Here is an 18,219-nt window from a genome sequence, read left to right on the forward strand (position 1 = left end):
GTCCATGTTAATTGTGTGTACAGGTTTAAAATTTACCTGTTTAGTAACTCAGTACTACTGTATTTAAAGTTGTACACAAGTAAAAGTATGTAAGTGTTATCAGGTGAATTCACTTAAAGTGTCCAAAGTACTCATATAATATAATAATAATATATAATCACACAGGAAAAACCCTGCAGAAAGAGACACACACGCACAAACTCATTCAACTAGAAAACCTGGTTTAACGCACACCCACCCAGCTCGACTGACCTTGAACCTCGACCCTAACCTGACCGTTGACTTCCACTGGGAGGAATTTTCAAAAACATCATCAGTAGGCTATTGGGGTCGTCCTTTCACACAATGAAAAATAACATCACACACAAGAAGCAACTCCTTGATAGTCTGTAAAAATGCTGTGCATCTGTGCCAGTGTTTACCTTCACATATGGCAGCCCTTTTGTACGTGTGTCGGCACCTGGGTTTTGCGATGGGGAGGGCTGGTCTCTGCTTTCTCCATCTACTGTCCTAATAAAAGCCATTGGAGGGAGACAGAAGGAACGGACCGAGCGAGAAAGAGGAGGAGGAGAGGATACGCATGTATGAACTCCTTGATTTATGTGATGGAGAGAGGGAGGGAGAGATGGGTAGGAAAGAACAGAGGCAAGACCCACCGAGCACCAGACACACTTTCATCTTCTTGTCTCCGCTGTAACTCATGCAGTTCGAACCTTCTTTCAGCTCAGACCAAGAAGAAACGATTTAAATACAGTAGATATTTCTCAAAGAACGACATACGTAAAAGTACATACTTGCCAAAAATACTCAAACGTATAGGCCTTTTAAAGAAACTATTGCCAGAGCTCGTAAATGTCCTGTTGTCTGACATCGCTCATTGGGAAAGAAAAGGGGATAAGTGGAACAAATAATGGCTCAAACATGAGTCGCATGCTTGCTCTCGATCACAAATGAATTCAGCTGGAAGATTAACATCAAATACTGTGTCTCAATTTCACTGCTAATGCTAAGCTGGTTTCCCACAGGAAAAGTGTACTTTAAAGCTGTCAGTGAACATACTAAATCACCTTGATTTTTGGGTGTAAATAAACCATCATTGTAAAACAAGTTGTGGCCGGTATTGAAACAGCTTGTGGAACAAACAGCTTCAAAATCCCAACAATGATTATATTTAAACAACCTATGAGGAACTTTTAAATGTTTATGAAGCAGTCTCATTTTTCCTCTGATGATAAAAGGGTTAATATGAATGCCTTTGCACAGGTAAGATCTCCCGGGAACACTACTGCTTTTGTCCAAAGGTGCCGCTAGAATCAACAGAATCTGAAAGCTCTTGTAGACACTTTAAACTCTAAAAAGGTACTTTGAAAATGTGTAGGCTATGTGTGTGTAGAATTGTTTTGCAGCATTTGTGTTTTTGTATACTATACTATATCTCAACGGGTCAAAATAATAAATACTGTGAATTTTTTTTCTTTAAGGGACAATTTTACATAAGGCCCAAAGTGTTAACTGGCTTCCCACACATACACACACACTATCTTCGCAGAGATGAACCCTGACAAGATCGTGCTGGATATCTCTGGTTCACGACACAAGAAAACACAGATGTCCTTGAGATAGCTGTTGAACACGTGTGTGGTTAAGAAAACATATCCGCTTACGGTCGTTCCATATGTGATATACTGTATGTGTGTGTATATATATAGCGGTGGGACTGAGACACACTAGGGGGACCGGGAGAGGAGAAATAAATTGAGTGACTGCAGGAGGAAGTGGGGAGGGCTCTCGTTGGCTTTGGGTAGATGTGGTTTCAATCATCACACATCACATCACACATGAAAAAAGAAAGGAGAGGGTGATGGAGAGAAAGAGAAAACAGAGAGAGAGAGGAGAGGGAGAGACCAAAACAAACAGCAGCTCAACCTAAAACACACACTCAGTTTTTTATATTACATGTTTTGGAGCTGAATAATTAATGATTTCAGTTGTGGTTTTGAAGTCATAAACTTGTTGCTTGTTGGTTTTGGATGATTGCTTTTTTTTTTTGCACATTATTTTACCCTAATAGACGGAGGTTGTACATAAAATGAATTACTGAGCTTTAGGTGGGATGAATGGAGGGGAGGAAAAGGGGATGGAGGGAGGAGTACACATGGAGAGAACTGGCGGGATAGACAGAAGGAGGTAGTGAGCGGTATAGGAAAAACTTTTGAGAGGAAATAAAAACAATGTGAGAGGAGTGGAGCTGCTAAAATAAGCTGTTAGCCACGGACAGTCCAAACATCCACCAGGCTATACGAAAACATTTCCCTCGTTTTCTCTTCCCTCCTCTGTCCTTCCGTCTGTCCATTCCTGACACTTTTATTGAAAATAAAATTTCTCCCAAGCTGCCATATCCCAACATGTGATAAGGATAGATAATACGAAAGCTGATTGTCCATTACTAGTTTGTTGGCATTAAAATAAGTCTTACATGTTTCTTATGTATTTTTGAAGCAATATGAAGAAGTGAAGTGGGAATTCTTAACAATAGTTTAACAGCAAACCAACATAAAAGGTAGACACAGACCCTGGACATGGAGCCCAATTCAGAAAGGTGCGTTAACGATCAATCAGGTAGGCAAAATCACTCCTGTACATTTTCTCTTTCTATATTAGTCAGGATGGCCGAGCGGTCTAAGGCGCCAGACTCAAGGGTTGATTCCTTCCTGATCAAAGGGACTTCTGGTCTCCAAATGGAGGCGTGGGTTCAAATCCCTCTCCTGACAATTGTTATTTTTTTACCTGCTCCATTGTCTATGAACAAAATGTGTCTGATAGGGCTGGATGTATTCTATATTTCTTGTATTATATTCAAATCTAATGAAGAGACCAAAACCAAAATAGAAGTGGTTTGGGTCTGAAATCATGAATTAATGTAATTAAGTTATTGAACTGTACACAACTGCACAGATGAGATTTGTTAAGTTGATCATTTATCACATCATCAATTATCAGATTGTTGGCATTAAAGTTGTTATGTTTTTTTTAATGTTTTGGGAAGCAATATGATACAATGTAATAATAATACAACTCAACAAAAATATAAACGCAACACTTTTTGCTCCCATTTTTCATGAGATGGACTTAAAGATCTAAAATTCATTCCAGATACACAATATTACCATTTCTCTCAAACATTGTTCACAAATCTGTCTAAATGTGTGATAGTGAGCACTTCTGCTTTGCTGAAATAATCCATCCCACCTCACAGGTGTGCCACATCAAGATGCTGATCTGACATCATGATTAGTGCATAGGTGTGCCTTAGACTGTCCACAATAAAAGGCCACCCTGAAATGTGCAGTTTTGTCTCACAGCAAAATGCCACAGATGCCACAAGCATTGAGGGAGCGTGCAATTGGCATGCTGACAGCAGGAATGTCAACCAGATCTGTTGCTCGTGCATTGAATGTTCATTTCTCCACCATAAGCCGTCTCCAAAGGCGTTTCAGAGAATATGGCAGTACATCCAACCGGCCTCACAACCGCAGACCACGTGTAACCACACCAGCCCAGGACCTCCACATCCAGCAGGTTCACCTCCAAGATCGTCTGAGACCAGCCACTGAGACAGCTGCTGAAACAATTGGTTTGCATAACCAAACAATTTCTGCACAAACTGTCAGAAACCGTCTCAGGGAAGCTCAACTGCATGCTCGTCGTCCTCATCGGGGTCTTGACCTGACTCCAGCTCGTCGCCGTAACAGACTTGAGTGGGCAAATGCTCACATTCGATGGCGTCTGGCACGTTGGAGAGGTGTTCTCTTCACGGATGAATCTCGGTTTACATTGTTCAGGGCAGATGGCAGACAGCGTGTGTTGGCACCATTCATTCTGCAAGTGGGAATTCTTAACAATAGTATAAAAACGATTTTAAAATAAAAATGGAGACGGACCCTGGAAATGGAGCCCAATTACAAAAGGTGCATTTACAATCAGGTCAGGGAAATCAATACTGTTTATCTCTTCCTTTTAACAGTAGTCAGGATGGCCGAGCGGTCTAAGGCGCCAGACTCAAGGGTTGATTCCTTCCTGATCATAGGGACTTCTGGTCTCCAAATGGAGGCGTGGGTTCAAATCCCACTCCTGACATATATATATTTTTCCTGCAGCATTATCTATGAACAAAAAGGGTCTGACAGGGCTGTAGATATTTTATATTTCTTATATTGTATTCAAATCCCATGAAGAGACCAAAATTGTGATTTTCCTTAGGAGAGGGATTTCTGATTTCCAAATTGAGGCATGGGTTCAAATCCCACTCCTGCAGCAGTGGCTCGCCCATAAAGGGCGATAGGGTGCCGCTCTCCTTGACCCATACCAGCAAAAAACTAAAATATAATATTGATAATAATAATGATAATTTATTATTTCAATACAGTTTTTACCTGCATCTAAGTATGAATATCATTGTGTACAATCAGCGTCTGTGTTCTGTACCGTCACTCTGGGGCGATTTCAGGCTGGTTGAAAATCTCATAGACTTGAATGTAAAACTTTTTTTTTCAAACTGCAGGCCTCCTAATCATCATGCTCGCAATGCAATCTCTATGGGTTCCGGAGGGATGCTTGCCCCAACGTGTTGTCGTCATACGTACAGTAAACAGTGAACCAATTACAGTGACTGATACAGTCACATGTCCGGTCTGCTACCCAGAGCGGTCATATTCAAGACCAACATAGATAACTTTATATCAACTCAGGCTGGCAAGCTACTTGATCATGTCATTAAAAGGACTAGGTCCTTCCCAGACAACATTTAACCATCAAGCATTTACCAAGATGAATTGGGGGATAGTATAACCGCAAATTTTCACGGGCGTCGTACGAGGCTAAGGAGCTAACGCTCTGGGGCCTGTTTCAGGTAGCTGGTTTTGAGGCAACCCAGAGTTTGTTCGCTCTGAGTTGGTGGAAACTCTGGGTTTTCCGTTTCAGGTAGCAGGTTCAGTGCAACCGAGAGTCAGTTACTGCGGCAACATACGCCGTGGGTCTAACCTGCTCGGGAGGTGGTTAGACCTACCCGAGTTTGTTTTCACTTTACGCTGCAGCTCCGACTGAAGAAAGAGTGTCACTGTCACACGCGTCCCTGTACAGTTTGAAGCAAAATCACTCCACAGAAATCTCCATCGGGATGTTTTTATCATTTCCTGATGATTTTACGTTTGACCAATCATTTATCTGATCAGCCTTGTTCTCAGCCCTCGGTCCGTTCATATAGGCGGCCACCTTACACATCGTGACATGCTCTACATTCAGATTAATAAACCTATTTGTATTGTATGTTTTTTAACGTCTGTGTCACTGAACAGATTTATGTCAGGTGGATTCATGTAACGCTGCGGCTGCACGCGATCGTTACAGTTCACTTCTGCGATCCTAAAGTCACAGACGAGCCTCGTTAAATAGCCTAATATGAATATAAAAATTATATAATAATGTAAACTGTGATCACTTGAGGAAAATGGATCTGGTAATAAATCAATCAGGCTCTTCAATGGAAACTGTCACCTAATGTGTCTTGACGTTAATGTCTTTCACTCCCCATTTAAAAGAAGCGACAGTCTGTTCTGTTTGCTGCACAGTAGGCTATTAGACTATAGCTTGCCAACATATTATACAGCAAATATAAAACACTGTCAGCAGCAATGCTGTGCCGCGCCAGCTTTATTACTTTACAGCTGATATGCGTAACTTTTTAAAATAGACTATGGCTTCTCATACGGAAGCGAAATGATTCTCTTGACAAAAAATGTTTGCTCTGTTTTTTTTTCTGAATTGCCGAGGAGATTAGATCAGAGTTATGAGACAATATCCCGTTAATTCTTCTCCATAGGCTACCATAAGCTCATTCGTTAATATTTCTAACTCTAGTGGGAGGAGCGGAGATTTCTTTTTTTCTTTTTTGAGAAGTGGAGAAGTGGGAGGATCAATCATTTGTTTCTTCTGTTTCCATGGTGAATCATGTTATCAGCGATCCATTGACGATGGCTTTTATGCACACGCTCCACCCAGAGTGAACACGCTCAGAGTTGATATACCCAACGCTGATCCACTGTTCTGAAACCGAAAACCCAGAGTTGCTTATCAACCCTGCGCTCTGAGTTGACCAACTCAGAGCGCAGGGTTAAACCCAGAGTATGTAAAACCAGCTACCTGAAACAGGCCCCTGTTCTGCTGCCGCTGCATGTTGAATATGGACTAGCTTTTTATCCATCCTGATGGCAGCACAGACACTACATGGACAACTTCGGGTGTCACTCACCCCTATGCATCACCTCTCAGAAAAAGTAAAACAAACATTAAACATCAATCTGCATATGGACGAGCCTGCGCCGTTCAACAGCTGATCCATAGACTGTTTACTCTAGCTGTATCCCGTTACAGAGACCGCCTCCTTGGTAGGACGTGTATGAAGGCCGATTCGAAGGCCGAACCAGGGCCGAACGAGCGTTGTTAAACGGGACGGTTTGCGTAACAAGCCGTTACCTTGCGTGACGACTCGCCGCTCCTGTGCTGCCTAGCAACCCTGATAGCTGCCAACGGAAACAGCCTTGTCAGCAGAGGAAAAAATAAAAAGAACTTGCCTACCAGACGAAAAGAAAAAAAAGTACAAGAAAAAAATAAAGGAAGATAAAAGTTAATAAGATGGAGCAACACGTTGCTGTTTTGTTATTTTTTATTTTATTGTATGCCATCTCTGAAAAAAACGCAATGAATCATGGGATATGTTGGGCTGCGAAGGATAGGCCTACATCTGATGCAGCCTTCAAAACCGTGAAACGAAGGCTGCATTTCTCGGCCGCATATGAGGAGCATTGCAAGGAGCCTTGCAAATGGAACAACCTTTGCACGCCGCTATGACGCAATCGGTCTTCAAATGCAGCCTTCATAGACCGCAACCCCTGTATTGAGATTCACCCTCTGACAGCTGCTATCACCGTCCGGCATAAACCCCGCCTACCAAGTGCTTGAGACAGTAGCCTAACCCAAACCAATGTGATGATTAGCACTGTTAATGTTGCACATATACTATTCCAGCATCCATTTTTGTTTAATCAGAACACAACTACTGCGCCTAAAATAAAATGTTATCAGATTAAGTCAATCAGATTATTGTGATTAAGTGTAGAGCAGGTCTCTTCACTTTTAAAGGTAGCCTACCTGAGGAGCACACTGGTAGGCCTAGATGACAATTTATCTGTGATGGCCACAGCGGGATAATTCAATCATTTTAGAGCTCAAATTATTTTATTCAAGAAATTAACTAATTTAAAGCTGGGGTAGGCCTACATGATTTCTGATTGGTCAAAGTTAACATGAGCTGACACTTTGACCAATCAGAGCGAGGCTCCGATTCTCTGTTCTTATTGGCTGTTGGGACTGTCCATTAAATTTGGCATGACTTTGTTGGTGTAGAGCGGGGGTCACTAACAGGCGGACCGCGGTCCGGGTCCGGACCCAGACGCCGTCCTATACGGACCCGGACCTGTAGTCAATCAATTATTTAAGTATTTAAAATTTTGACGGGGCGCTTCTATTTTGACCGGCGCAGCTTTTCTAGACTTTACGGTACTGGTTTAGCGAATCAGGAAATGCTTTCGAGTTAAGCCATCCCGCCTCCTGCTACTCAGGCAGCCAATCGAATCTGTGCATTCCCGGCTCAGGCTGGCTCACAGACAGAGACAGTGAGCTATCATGCGAGAGATGACAGAGAGAAGTGCAAGAATTACGAGAATTTCAGCGAAATAAGTCAGATTAGAGTGAGAAAGACAGCGGGAGGAGAGTGAGAGACAGCTTTCTCTCTCGCTCGCCCGCTCGCTCACCGGCTCCGTGTGTCGCGAGCGAGTTAACGAGCGATCAACAGCTGAGTTTTTTCCTATTATTTACTATCGATGGTTTTTCCCCCTTTTGTAAGACTGGTGAAAACCGGTCAAGGTGCAATCATGTGGACTCTCTATTACCCTGATGTAGACCTATGTGTGAATGACACACATACGATGACACACATAAGACATAAGATTGACATAATCACCAATCGCCAGCAGCACTGCATCTACTGCCCACAACAGCAACAGGAAAAACATTATTTAAAAAAAAAATTTGTATGTAGTTTCAATTATCTACATTTTAAGTTTTACATATTCTTAGTAATGGCAGAATTTATAAATACAGGTTAATTTTTTAGCAAGACATTTGGCAGTAGCCCCCACTAACATTAGCGAAAGCTAGTGGTCATCCGTCCCTCAGTCCAGTTATCTGGCTGCTAGCAAGTTATGTTGTTTTGTTAATTTTTCTATTCATCTTAACTATATTAAATGTTGACCTTTTCTTTTATTATTTTCCCCAGAATGCACCAGAATGCTCCGATTACATTCTAAAAACACAAAAAAAAATTACTGGGGGGGAAACCCCCAGACCCCCTACAGGGGTTTAGTTTCTGACATGTCACTTTTTCAGAGCTTTTCAAAATTGCAAAATAAAAATCCAGTATTAGACAAAGTGGGAGATTACTATGTTAAACAAACATAGTAGGTATAGTGAAGTTTAGAAATGATACATTGAAAATATTTCTCAAAATTATTTAATTTTTCAAAAATGAATTATATATTTTATCTTTATTTTAAGATTATTATTATATTTATTTTCACCATTTTATTTTTAAATGCAGCCCTTCTCTATGAAGAGATTAGTTTCAGTTGAGTCACTTAAATAATACATATATCTTCAGTATTATATATCTATAATTATTTAAAAGTGAGAATAAATATTGTTGAAATGTTTTTGAATTGTTCTTTCTATATTGATCTGACAGTCAGTTGTTAATTACATGCAGACGTTGATACAACTACTAGGCTACTTCACTATATATCACACTGAATCATAACGCAAGTTAGATATTATGATGTTCCGGACCTTTTCTTGAGGACATTTTCTCTAACTGGACCTATTTGAATTTTAGTTGAATACCCCTGGTGTAGAGCGTGTCAGGGAGGGACCATAGGGGAGGGACCAAAGAGAACAAGTGGCGCAGTTGAGGTATTTGGATTCGAATCTCTATCCCAACTGCCATTTTCTCCCAAATCCTCCACCCCAGCTTTAATGTCCAAAAATACTGTACAGTATGTACAATGCTTGTCTGATGTTGCCATATAGTGGTTATGCCAGATGAACAGGAAAAACAAACAGTTTAATGCAATATTACATTGTCATATTAGCTATCTGATTTAGGTAATTTTACCCATCATGGCAACAATTGCCCCCCATGAGATTATTGTCAGGAGCCGCCACTGTACTCGTGTTGCCGCTTTTACCTGCACAATGTAATTATGTATATTTAAAACCCTGTGATTGTGTTCATGCATTAACCTATAGGGCTTGATTACCTGATAACTAATCAATTGCAAAGTCTAATCTCTTATGTGATTTTAAGAGAGAGAGAAAGATATCAGTAGAGATGTTATTTCTTTACCTTTAATCCTACAGCATTATCAGGAGTGCTCACTGCTTTTATTGCTCTCAATGCTTAGACTACAGATAGTTTTTTATTCTGATTCAAGGGTTTCTCCCCCTTTTTCAATAAACCAAACGATCTGCCTGTAGTTTTCTTAGCCGGGCAGAGAGTCACACTTTTCGGACTTGAACGCTTCGGATGGTGGGAGGAGAAACTTTTCTTGGAGTTCCGAGCAACAACTGGATTCGAACCCAGCAGACCAGGTAAGAACTACACATTCATATTTTTATAAAAAAAATGTTTTATGAAAGATGAGTTTTCTATCAGAAGAGATTAAACAAAGCATATGCATACAAGATTAGCCTAAATGTCATTTAGGTCTATGATTTGAGACATGTGATTTCTTTAACACCTATCAAAGCTTTGTTATAACCTTATTAGAGTTAGAAACATCTCTGACTGTTGCAATACGTTTGATTAAGTTTGCAGGAGTTATTGCGTTAAAATGAGAGATTTTAACGATGAGTTATTTCTTTACCTTTAATCCTACAGCATTATCAGGAGTGCTCACTGCTTTTATTGCTCTCAATGCTTAGACTACAGATAGTTTTTTATTCTGATGTGAGGATGGCCAGTCATTAATTGATTCACTTCTGGACACACTTTAGATCAGGGGTTCTCAAACTTTTGATAGCTGAGGGCCAATTTAGGAACCCAACATTGGACCGAGGGCCGCCGAAGGAAAAAAAATTATAAAACTGAAATAATTTCAATGGCCAGCGTCTTTGCGTCTTTACAGTTTACATGTATTGGTCAGCATCCAATACTGTGTAATTAACACATTTAAAGTAATAAATGAAGGGCTAGGTCTCATTTCAACATTGGGGAAGACAGATTAAAAGCGGGGGTCTGGGGGTTGTCCCCCAGAAAAATTTGAGGTTCGAACACTTCATTTTGTGCATTTTGGTAAATTTTTATGCAGTAATTTGTGTCTTCTGTATTTATTTATGGTGGAAATGTTAAGGAAAAGACAACTCGCTCCCATTGACACACATCTAATGGAATATAAATCAAGGCACTGAGGCATTCTGTAGGCTATTGCATTCAAATATTTATTCTACTTTATTGTTCAAAACTTTCTACACATTGAAAACGTATCACCTTTTGGAGTGTTTTTTTGTAGGACTCACTACTCATGATGCAGCAGCAGTGTTAACTATTATGACACTATACATTGGAAATAAACAGGGTGGGCTATCAGCAGTCAACTAGGCAGATAGTTCCATGGCTATCAGCAGCTAGCTAACGTTAGTTTGTTAGCTAAACTTTAGGCAAAAGAGTTAGAAACCAGATAATGTTAGCATCCATCCACACTTGACCTAATCTAATTCACCTTGAATGTGAGAAAGTGCATCGTATTGGGCTTGACAAGCTCACTATCTAACAACTTACATTGGGACCACTACAATGCCTGCTGCACTGCGGGAGGCTGACCAGCCGTCTGCAACGAGAGGCAGAAGCCAGCCGAACTTTGCAAGTTTAATAAGTGGGGAATGAATACAAACAATTAGGAGGGATATTTAAGTGTTTCGACCCCTGTACTGTTTTTACTGTTACGGGGGACGCATCCCCTCCGTGCGTTTCAATAATAATAATATATATATTTTTTTAATAATTCATAATTCAATGCGGGCCGCGGGCCGCCAGATATGCTGGCGGCCCGCGGGCCGCACTTTGAGAACCACTGCTTTAGATGATGGATTGTTTAGGTTTACAAACTGAGACGTGGGTTCAAATCCCGGTCCGCCCCACAATGATTGATTCTTCCCTGTTGTCTGGTAAATAATCAAGAGACACATCTTTCCCGCCCTCTGTCCCATGCATCTGCGTAAAACAACTTTCATTATTTTTCCACCGGCGGGCTGTTGAGCTGCACGGTCCAAATCAGAGCAGGGGAGAGTCGTCCCAGGCAGAGACACAAACACAGTCAACTTATGCAGCTCTTTTGTTTCACTCTCTCTCTCTCTCTCTCTCTCTCTCTCTCTCTCTCTCTCTCTCTCTCTCTCTCTCTCTCTCTCTCTCTCTCTCTCTCTCTCTCTCTCTCTCTCTCTGCCTCAGCGGCTGAAAACTTCTTGCTCGTGTTTCTCGACGCGTAAAAACTTTGGAGAGCTCTCTCTCTCCTCCTCATTGCGTGCGTAATTAGCTCGAGAGCGTTTGGTTGGAAACTTGTGATGGCCGTGAAGAAATCACACTTTATTTCTGACACCTGTTGCTGAGGACACCGCGCCTGTAGGCTTCACAGCGAGGTGCGCTCTAAACACTCTCCCATAAATCGACTGTTTGTGACTCAAGAGACAAGGACTTTTCGTGTGGTATTTCTCCTTGAAGGGGGTCGAGCACTGTGGAAGGAATCGTCCAAAAAGTTACCAAGTGTCTGTTATCATACCGCGGGCTGCAGTGGGATCTGATTCAAGGGTTTCTCCCCCTTTTTCAATAAACCAAACGATCTGCCTGTAGTTTTCTTAGCCGGGCAGAGAGTCACACTTTTCGGACTTGAACGCTTCGGATGGTGGGAGGAGAAACTTTTCTTGGAGTTCCGAGCAACAACTGGATTCGAACCCAGCAGACCAGGTAAGAACTACACATTCATATTTTTATAAAAAAAATGTTTTATGAAAGATGAGTTTTCTATCAGAAGAGATTAAACAAAGCATATGCATACAAGATTAGCCTAAATGTCATTTAGGTCTATGATTTGAGACATGTGATTTCTTTAACACCTATCAAAGCTTTGTTATAACCTTATTAGAGTTAGAAACATCTCTGACTGTTGCAATACGTTTGATTAAGTTTGCAGGAGTTACTGCGTTAAAATGAGAGAGATTTGAACTTGAACCTGATGCACATGTTAAAGTGAAATGTGAAAAAGTTGGTGTCAATTTAATCCTCTGGCTTTTTTTGGGACTCTACTCCATTTGTACGTGTAGACTTTTTGTCCCCACAATGTGTCACTGTCTACAGTTTACAGAATGGGCTCATTTCATGACTTTGGCTCCCATATGACATTGGTGAAGTGCAGTGTGTGTGTGCTTATGTGGGCGCGCGCGCGCGTGTGTGTGTGTGTGTGTGTGTGATCTGCCAACCCCATCGGCCTAAATGAAGGCAGCCCTCTCGCTTTGCGGTGGAGACCAGGACTATTTTGGTCGAAATGTTGCACAAATGTTTCTCTCAGTATATATGGAGACGCTGCTCTGCCTTACTGTGGGCCAGATTCTGTATGGCATCTAAACAGCACACTGACACAAGTCTGATTGTGAGTCTTTGAGGACACAACTTTAATTTCTGTAAGTAATTAGACACAAAATGGTCACACCAATTGCAGGTGGAATAGGATGGTAGATTATGAGCTCTGCATATTAGTTTATTGGCCTATAGGTGGATTCTGTGTGTCAGACATGAGCAATCAAATTGAAAATGAATGGAAGTCCTCAACTAAAGAGTACACTGAAAGACCTATGTATAAACGTGATAACAAATGCGAAATTTATTAATTTCTAAACTACTCTGGAAAAATGTAAACTTAAGTGTTGTGTTTAAATTGTGGGCTTTTGTTGGTACTTCCATGATGATGCAAGATTTTAAAATCAGAAAGCTCTGCAGACAGCATTATGAAAATGTATTCAAATATACAAAAAATTATAGCTGTGAATGAACAAGACCAACTTTATACGTTTATATGCATGTAGTGTGTTTGTCGACAATGTGTGGGTAGGAGTTTTGCACGCGTGTGTACTTGCTCGTGATCAGTTTATCTATGGAGGCTTTATGGGGAATTTTGACCCTAGTAATTAAACATCAGAAATTGGTTCTTAGCTCAACAGAACTTGGCTAAAGATCTAGAAACAGTCAGTTTTTCCGGCACATGTTGAGCACAAATGCAGGGTGAACTTAGAAATAATATCAATTTCATCGTTAAAAAAAAACAAAAAAAACGTGTAATTCTTTTAATCTGTCCTAATCAAGCAATATCGTTTGCGTTGACATGTCATTCTCAGTAGAGCCAAAAACATGAATGAAAAGGTGATTCAGCCCAATTTCAGCAGGAATAGACAGGAATACAAACATGTATAGCATAACATAAATATTGTTAAAGGTTTGATTCATCATTCGTAAGTACCCATTAAAATATATGAAGAAAAAAAACGCTTTTAAATCTCTCCCACATTTTTCGTGTTTTTGTAAAGGGCAGACATAGCAAAGGAAAGTGAGCTTCATGGGAAATCACATTGAGCATGTGAGGAGCTGGCAGAAAGCTCAGGTCATACTCTGGCGGTGACGTCTCCGCTTCGCTGTTCACTATTTTTTTTGTGGCTTTTAAAGTCTGAAACCCACCTGAGCTGCAGAGTGGACTGACAGGCCGCCTGATAAACACTGAGAGGAAGTGTGTGTGTGTGTGTGTGTGTGTGTGTGTGTGTGTGTGTGTGTGTGTGTGTGTGTGTGTGTGTGTGTGTGTGTGTGTGTGTGTGTGTGTGTGTGTGTGTGTGTGTGTGTGTGTGTGTGTGTGTGTGTGTGTGTGTGTGTGTGTGTGTGTGTGTGTGTGTGTGTGTGTGTGTGTGTGTGTGTGTGTGTGTGTGTGTGTGTGCATGTGGTAGATAGTAATGTTAGATGTGTAGATAGAGGTGGTGAAAAGTGTTGCTGTCAACAAGTTAGCCATTAGAGAGAGATAATCTCTCTTCCTCCTCCCTCCCTGTCTGCCAAGTGAACTTCTGTTTTTTCTCTTCCTCCCTCCCTTTCGTTATTTCAGTCATGGCATTATTTTCCCCTCTGTGTGCAATTTAAGCGATTTCTTTTTTCTTTTCTGCATTCCTTAAAATGATATGGCATTTTTTTCTATATGTTCCGTCCCCTGTGCTTTGATTTGGTTTTGATGTTCGAGGTGCTATGTCACCATTGTTGCGTAACAGAAGAAAATTTAATATTTTTTACATTTTTACTGGGTTTTAGTTCTTTCAAAATCTATCAGGCAAATTCAAGAAGGCTGTATGCTCATGGTTGCCGAAGTTTGTGCATACATGGATAAATGCATGGTTCTACCCAAAATAATGATTTGTGCTTATGAAGCATTATTAGATGGTATACCAAGCGGAAAACCAAATTAAAGTAGTGTAATGCCATGAAATATGCACAATGCACTTTTTCTTATTGCTGAACTTTTGTGTGTATTTGTCTCTGTCTGCCTGTCCGTCTGTCGGTCTGTCTGCCCTCTAACTGGTGAGAAAGACCTTTTATTTTACCAAACACTAAAGTGCTGCTTGAGTGTCTCGTTCCCTGGGTAATTAGGGAAGGGGAGTAAGTGTGTAATGTGTGTGTGTGTGTGTGTGCGTGTTCCTCCACACTAGATATTTGAGAAGATGGGTTGTCTGCAAGCATCAATGGGTACTCAAGGTCATTCAAGAGTGTATTGTGTGTGTGTGTGTGTGTGTGTGTGTGTGTGTGTGTGTGTGTGTGTGTGTGTGTGTGTGTGTGTGTCATATGTTCAGACACAACGGGTCTGGAAATTAGGGAATATTTTCACATTTAACAGCACTCAATCACATTCTTAAATGAAATATAAGCATGAAAACCTGTTCAAATGTTATACGGAGGCACATGAGTGTATTTTAGTTGCCTTGGAGTAATTATCCTTTTACACACACACAGACATTGGTCATGTGAAGAGGATGGCCTCTCCAGTTGAAGAGGCAGTATTTCAAAAACTGGTCTCTGATTGGTTGACTTGAACCCTGTGAGTGTCCTTAGTTTGTGTGTGTGTGTGTGTGTGTGTGTGTGTGTGTGTGTGTGTGTGTGTCTTTATTTTGGTCTGTTCATTATGTTGGTCTGTAACAGGTTGTTGCTGACTTGACAGGGAAAGAAACATGTCATCTTTATAGTCTTTATCTTTTTTCGGATTCTACTCCTATATTTGTAGACAGCTCAGGTGGTACATGGAGCTGAAACGATAGATTGATTCATCTTTAGGCAGATACATTTGCAACTATTTTGATGAATGAGAATGAATTTGAATTTATAATGTTAAACTCCATAGATTCTCTGTTTATAATTTGGTAAGGTGAAGATTTGTTGCTTTTCTGATTTATATTATATTATCATACAATAAATCGCTCACATTTTGGACCAATTGGTTGGAGACAACAAGCTTTTGACAGAACTTTTTCACAATTTTCCTAAATTTTTAAGACCAAACAAAATCAATGAATCAAGCAAAAATTTATTTCAACTGCCTGTGAAATGACTTTGCCAAAGTCAGTCATATGAGTTCCAATGGAAGTCCATCAACATTAGAGTAAATATTGTATTTTGTAAAGAATATTGTGAAAAGATAAGTTTAGAAACAACGTCATAATGAAATAATGGTAGCCAAAAATGTAGGGGTGTGTGTGTGTGTGTGTGTGTGTGTGTGTGTGTGTGTGTGTGTGTGTGTGTGTCTCTGTGTGTACATGTTTTAGGGGATTTCTGGGCCGGTGGTTCAGGGCTATGCAGTGATGTCATCGGGCGGCAGGGTGGGGTGACATGGGTTAGAGTTTGGCAGAGGTCCTGACTCCAGCAACCCTTAAACTGTGTCTGACCAGTAACCATGTGACTGTCCCTGCTCGTGTGTGGTTTGAGCGTGTGTGTGTGTGTGTCAGCATGTCAGCCTCTGTGTGTATGGCGCGAGTGTGTGTCTGGTCAGTCAGTGGTAGCGGTCACCAGCTCGGTTCTAGCAGTCTCTTACACTAATAGTAAAAGTGGTTTATTGGACACTTTATAGAGCCTGAAACCCGTTTTATAGATCCGGCAAGCTGGTACAAGGTGACAGTCACAGACCAAACAACCACAGAGCACACAGCATCAGACCCAAGGAGCATGATTTACTCACCACGGACCTCATTTACATCAAATCTAGTATTCAAACCTGATAATGACATTATCATCATGTATCTTAAGTATACTAATGTATAAGAACATTTTACACAACTATTATTGACATAATAGAAAATAAAAATATAATAGCCAATTATAATAGGCGATATACAAATGAAAAAATAAGTAATTTAAACATTTATCTTTTAACTGTATTTGTGTCTAAAGCAAGTGCAGGAAGGACTGGTTGTCCTTATTATTCATTAGCTGTTCAATTTGTTCATTGGTTAAAAGGAATCTTTCTTTTACTGTTGTTAACCTTCAGCAAGTTTAATCTATGTGTTTGAAATACCCTCTTGAAAATGCCTTCGCCCAAAATAAAATAAAACATTTGTCAGAAGTGGGATTTGAACCCACGCCTCCATCTGGAGACCAGAAGTCCCAGTGTGGAAGGAGTCAATCCTTGAGTCTGGCGCCTTAAGGCCAGGACACACCAGTCCGACTACCCGAAAATGGAGTTTGCCGTTTCAGGGAGCTCCAGTCTTCCCGTCGCAGCCAAAAAAGTGCAAAGAACACACCGAGCCGACTGCTGACTTTCCGTACGCTCTGCGTACGCTTGCGCTGGGCGTAATGTCTCCATAACAGCAGGCGGCGCTAATCTGTATTGTGGCCCGAAAAAATACGGAAGCCGGAAATGATTGGACGGCTCTCTAGACCATAAACATAGATAGAAATATGTATTTATATTTATGGACCATAAAGAGCACCATTTTTAGCAGAGAGTGTCGAGCATGGTGTCGAGCAGTCAACAAGGGTTGATGCATGTGAGTACTCGCTGAACGAAACAAACAAACACATTAAAACAATGGCTAGCTGTTGTTAGCTGTTTGTGCTATCCGCCTCACTTCCCACAAATCAAATTGCTCCAACTGAAAGACTGCCGGCTCAAAAGAAGCCCGACGACATATTTCACGGCACACACCAAACAGATTCGTGTCCCCGCCCCCTCCAGACTCTACGACGGCGATTATCGGGCCGGTGTGTCCGGGCCTTTAGACCGCTCAGCCATCCTGACAACTGTAATCTCAAATTGTCAATGAAATATACAAATAACACGTTAACATAAATGATATCTTTTCATGGTTAAACAAGACTTGGAAAAAGGATCTGTAGACATTTATTTAACTTTTACCACTTTTGTTATCATTGTAACAAAATATTTCTCAGTACTACCCAAGGGTTTTTATCAGGAGCCTTATTCATAATTACACAGAGAAGGATCTCAGGAAGTTCATCATTGCTAAAGGTTAACCGTTAAATATAACTGGGGTCAAGTGAATTTCTATATCATAAAAAGCAAAGTATAAAACCCATATGGTTACACAGTAATGGCAATCTTATGTATATTGCTGTAAAAGCTATGTCAGAAGTGGGATTTGAACCCACGCCTCCATGTGGAGACCAGAAGTCCCTTTGACCAGGAACGAATCAACCCTTGAGTCTGGCGCCTTAGACCGCTCGGCCATCCTGACTACATGAGCTCCTCTTATCAGAATTGATGATTCATCTTGTCCCCAAAACATGCAAAGAAATGTTGCATTTGTTTCACATACCAATACGACAATTAACATAATACAGAAATATTCAAGCTAATGTGTAAGTGCATGAAGACATTCAAAGGGTTTTACTTATACTGAATTTTTAAATATCTGGAGTTAAAGCTCCCATATTATACACTTTTCGGTTCTATTATACACCATATTATATGGTCTTAGTGGTCCCTAATACGTTTTTCTTTAATTGTTTGCTGAAAAAAACTTTCA

The 18,219-nt window shown here is 40.7% G+C and overlaps 1 protein-coding gene across 2 annotated transcripts in view; it reads left to right on the top strand.

Moving 5' to 3' along the window:
- Window positions 1–11,707: 11,707 nt before the first annotated feature.
- wnt5b (wingless-type MMTV integration site family, member 5b) overlaps window positions 11,708–18,219 on the top strand; it is a gene marked incomplete at its 5' end in the record, with an annotated part of 89,804 nt that continues 83,292 nt past the window's right edge. For both annotated transcript variants that reach the window (XM_080050717.1, XM_080050718.1), the window contains one exon: window positions 11,708–12,127. The remainder of the gene's footprint in view (window positions 12,128–18,219) is intronic.

The sequence above is a fragment of the Ammodytes marinus genome (assembly GCF_949987685.1).
Source record: "Ammodytes marinus genome assembly, chromosome: 22".
Taxonomy (NCBI): Eukaryota; Metazoa; Chordata; class Actinopteri; order Uranoscopiformes; family Ammodytidae; genus Ammodytes; species Ammodytes marinus.